Below are 5,363 nucleotides of genomic sequence, written 5' to 3' on the forward strand. Positions count from 1 at the left end.
TGGTACCATTAGCCTACAAAAAGGGCAAACACAGGCTATTCTGGGGGAAACATGAGAAAATCGGGGGTTATAGTAGGACAGCACGCTTCTCCCAGCTCCCATTCTTACCCCCTCTGTGTGTTACCAATCATTGATGTGCTGAGAAACATGTGACAATTAGCTCGTCATGAGGAAAAAAATCCCTGATCAATTTGTTTTCTGATTTATCTGGCATGTATTACCACACCTGGCCCAATGAGACATCCCTGAAGGTAGAATAGAGAAGAAATGGGAATAGGGAAGAAATAACCTGAACCAGGCTTAGCCCACCACTGTTTCCAACCCTGCTTTTCTCCATCGATGTTTCTTGGGACAAATTTGATTTTTTTTTCTCAACTTCATAAGACTGTAAGATTGCGGGTTACTGATCATAGAAACAGCCTCCCTGTTCTGTTTTCATATAGGCCAATTTGGGCAAGTTTGTCTTTCTTTGTGTGACTTTATTAAACCTGCAAGAAGTAGCCCACGCCTTTCCAAATCCTAGAGGTTTTCTATCAAAGTCCTTAAACTCCTGCTGCAAAAGGCAGGTGTCTTAGCCTCCAGGCACAGCAGGCTACAACTAAAGCATAATAGAAATTTCCAGGTTCAGATCTGGGGATGCAAGAGTGTCAGGGTCTCACTCTACCTCAACTTAGCCAAAGCCACACTTCAAGGCCTATTAATAGTAACATCCACCTCCAGGTATCAATTTCAATGTCAATCAGAGTTGGTTACAAGCAATCAGAAACCAATTTCAACAACAACAAAAAAATTTACTGGAAGGCAGTGGGGAAGCACAGACCAGAAGTAAACCTACCCCAAACTGGATAGGTTCCTGGGTAGGTTCAGGCTCTTTGTGGAGTCTAAGCCAATCAGTTCCAGCTTTTCTCCAACTTTTCATGGGTTTCAGACTTCAAAGAAACAACATCAGATTGGTCAAGCTAGCAAGGGAGGAGCGGTTTGATTGAAAGCTTCAATAAGCATTCTGTCAAGTACCCACCACCTCCCACCCCTTCAACCCACAACTAACAACTCCAGAGGAAAATTCAGGCATTGCTCTCAATTGGTGGGCAGAAACAAGGGTACAAGTTTCCCGCTGGATTCATGCTTCATGAAGTTCCCTCTGACCACAGTATCCAACGAAGAAACTGAGGTTAGGGAGTGTGGTACCAAATGAGAAACTCAAGTTTGGGTGTTTTCAGTCTGCAAGCAAACTGACTAAAAGTAACTAAGTCTTCTCACACAGACCTCCCCACCCCACAGAATGCACAGGAAGCTGCTCCTATCTCCAGCTCCAGTGACAGATCCCAGCCTTTTCCCTCCTGCTAAATACCCCCAGGACCCTAACATCTGCACTGCACACTGTCTCATATATTCCTCGAAGTGGAAATATGTTTGACATGTGTTCTCTTCAGGAGCCCCAGATGAGTCATCACCCAAGTGATTCTGGCAGAGAAAGGCAGAAACTGCCTGTGGATATCGAGTCTGAACCAAGAAAGTTCATGTCTACTACTGACCCTTTAAATCACCAGTTCTGCCAGCAGAACCAATCACATCAAACTTGGTCAAGATGATTCATTGTGCAATGATAACAAATTCTACAGGGAGTGCACGAAGAGGATCTTGTTTCTTCCTGACCAGATCTGAGTTCATTGATTAGTAGGACCCGGGCTGCTCCTGCTTACAGAGGTAATCACATTAGCGCGCACGATAAAGGCATGTGTGTGTGTGTGCCTGCTGGGTGACAGGGCTTCTTGTAGCTAGAACAGGGAGCCTCAGAATCTCTGGAAGCTGACTGTGTCTGCAAACAACCACAGGGAAACTCTCCCCCATCGGCCAAGTGGTTGGGCACCCTGCACCCAGCTCTGTGGGAGAACAGGAGCTTCCAATTGGGCCCTAGGCCTGTGTCACACACACAGCACAACTTCTCTGGGCCCCTTCCCTTTCCTGCCTTGCCAAACTCACTGAGACAAATGCTTCGTAAAGATTAAAGAAGAGGCCCTCCCTGGTGGCACAGCGGGTTAAAGCACAGCACTGAGAATCTGAAGCCACTTCCGCATGAGTTCGATTCCCGCCTGCCGCCTGCCCCGGAGGAGACCACATGGCGAGCCAGACCTCTCCTGGCCCGCCCACTGCTTCCCTCAGCAGTGTACTTCGTAGATCTGCCTGTTCTGCTCCCCACTCTGTCTCTGGTGAAGCCTCTCACCGCCCCTGAGCCTCTGGCCTGTACCCCAGTTCTGTATGCACAAATAAATAAATAAATCTTTAAAAAAAAAAAAGATTAAAGAAGAAAAAGAGCTTTGTGATGGTGTTATGTTAAGGCCAAGGAGAGATTCTTCAGCATTGTATGGGGTATGCAGGTAAGTGCTTACCTGCTGGCACTTCCCCCTATTGGAGGACAGTGCCAGACTCCCTGAAAATGGGACTGGAAGCTCGAGCCCTTCTTTACAATAGCCCCCCTTCTCAAAACATTCGCTTCACCTCCCACGCTCGCCTGGAAGGGAAGGGAGTTCCAGTATGTCATTCTCTGGCATATGTCATTCTCTGGCAGATGTCATTCTCTTCAATGTCAGTCCCCCTAGAATTTGAAGTTGCCCCTCCTCACTGCTGAGGAAGGAGGTCACCTCCACCTGAGTGCCCCAAGTCACCCCCATTTCCTCTACTTTCTCCCAGCCTGTCACTAGTGCTCCCTGCTCTTAATCACAGCAAATCTCACCTTACAGACCCCCTTTGTCAGGCATCAAATCCATTGATTTTTAAAAATTCATGTTATTTTCTTGTTGAGATAACACTGCTTTACAGCACTGTATATAATTTAGAGGTATAAGGTCACCCCCTTCTGGGATCTTTGCACACCACACCCGCCACCACAGAGCCAATGTCCTTCACCATAGTTCCCGGTGCTCCCTCCCACCTCGCTCCCCACCCTCTCCCCTACTGGTCACCTCAGTTCTACAGTCAGGTTTCTAGGGGTTGTTCGAAGTCTGACTGTATGTGACCCTTTCTTTCGTTTCTCTATAAGAGAACACATAAGTGACACCAGCTGGTATTTTTCTTTCTCCTTCTAACTAATTTTGTTGTGTAATTTCCTCCAGGTCCATCTATGTTGTCATAGGCGGCAAGAGGGTCTCTTTTTTGGGGTTGAGTAGTATTCCATTCTGTGTACATGCCATAGCTCCTTAATTCAGTCATCTGCCTTTGAACATTAGGTTCTTGCTCTAGCTTGGCTCCTGTACACAGGAGAGCACTCTCCCTTCTGATGAGTGTGGGTGCATTCCTCAGGTGGATACCTAGGAAGGAAAATCTGGAATAAATTTCACTTGGTAATGATATGTACAAATTTTATTTATTAATATTTTGTTGTAGATATTTTTGTTGAAGCCTATGAGAGACATTGGGTTTTTTAATTTGTTGTTCTGTTTTTGCCTGGTTTGGGTATAAGGGTAACACTAGCTTCACAAAGTGAGTCAGAAAATGTTCTTTCCTCATTTCTGGAAGTTTTGTAAACATGATTCTTTTTTAAAAAAAAGTTTTACCATTTACATTTCTCTGCACTGCCTATTTGTATTTTTTGTCCACTTGTCTATTACATTATTGTCTTTTTCTCTTTTTTTTTAAGATTTATTTATTTATGTAGACAAGAACTGGGTTATAAGCCAGAGGTGCAGGGGGTGAGAGGATTCACCAGAGACAGAGTGGGGAGCAGAACAGGCAGATTGACGAAATACACTGCTGAGGGGAGCAGCAGAGGAGACAGAGGTCTGTATGCGATGGGGGTCAGTTCCCTGGCCCAGTGGGAGCTCAGGCTGCAGTGGCCGGCAGAAGTTTGATAGCCTGTGTCTTTTTTCTTTTTTAATAACATAATAGTTTATTTTTGCATCATTTTGTGCCTTTTTCCATCTCTGTTGTAATCCCCGTGCGCTTCCCATCACCAAATCACCCGTGTGCCATCACCATAGTCCAGGGATAGCCTGTGTTTGTTTGTTTTTTTTTTTTTTTATGGAACTGGGGTACAGACCAGAGATGTGGAGGGTGAGTGGATTCATCATGAAGTACACTGCTGAGGGGAGCAGTGGGCGGGCTAGGAGAGGTCTGCCACGCCATGTGGATCTCCTCTGTGGCAGGCGGGGATCGAACTCATGCAGAAATGGCTTGAGCTTCTTAGTGCTGTGCTTTAACCCCTATGCCACCAGGGAGGCCCGGTTGTCTTTTTCTTATAAATTTATAAGACTTCATCACTTTCCAGATGCAATTCTTTATCTGCTATATGGATGGAAAATGTCTTCCTCTAGTCTTCTCCTCTTCCTAGTTGACTTAGAAATCAAAGGAGGCAGGATAGGTAGTGTTACCTGTGTGGTCTCTGCATGTGGTGCCAACATTCAAGTCCCTCTTCTACTTCTCACTAGGCCTGTGACCTTAGGCAAAAGACGTAAGCACTTCTGTGCCTTCATTTCCTCCTTGGCAACTTGGCAATCACAGCATTGTTTTGACAATAAATATGTAATTACTAAAAAGAAATTGAGAACACTTGCAAAGAATAAACCATCACCATGTGTGTTAGTTACTATTTATTTTGGATGATTTTTGTAAAGAGTATTTTAATCTAAATATAGTCAGACTTGTCCATCTTTTCCCATTTTATGGTTTGGATAAGAAAGCCATCCTTATATATGGAGACAATGCAGGTATTCCTCCATGATGCTTCTGAAGATAGAAAATTTTGTGGGCTTGGTTTTACTAGTTTTTGGTTTTTAGCTCACCTGGACTTTTATTCCTTGATAGATGAGGTATAGGTCTGTTTTGGCTAGATCATAAATTTGGGCTACACCAGAAAAGACTAAAATAGTAGAGGCTTTCACATTAGCAGTTCGCTGTTCTGTCAAATAAAAGTCCAGAGCAGAGCAGGGCAGCACAGCCACTCCAGAGCTGTGGGGAGCCAAGGTTCCTTCTTTCACCTGTCTGCCTTCGTCACCGGCAGCTTTCATCCCAGAGACAGTAGAGCTGCTCTGGCCTCATATTCAGCCACATTCTAGCCAGTGGGAAGCAAGAAAGAGGAGGCCACCTCTCCTTTGTAAGGTATGACAGGAAGTTGCCCACATTTCTTCTCTAACAGCGGCTCTTAAAGCTAGATTTGCTACTTGCCTAAATTCCTTTTTTTTTTAAAGACTTATTTATTTATTCATACAGAACTGGGATACAGGCCAGAGGCGCAGGTGAGGTGAGGGGATTCACCAGAGACAGAGTGAGGAGCAGGGCAGGCAGATTGACGAAGTACCCTGCTGAGGGAGGCAGTGGGGGTGGTCAGGAGAGGTACGCTACCCTATGTGGGTCACCTCCAGGGCTGG

Source organism: Condylura cristata, unplaced genomic scaffold (assembly GCF_000260355.1).
Source record: "Condylura cristata isolate star-nosed mole 26May11 unplaced genomic scaffold, ConCri1.0 scaffold00004, whole genome shotgun sequence".
NCBI classification, from domain to species: domain Eukaryota; kingdom Metazoa; phylum Chordata; class Mammalia; order Eulipotyphla; family Talpidae; genus Condylura; species Condylura cristata.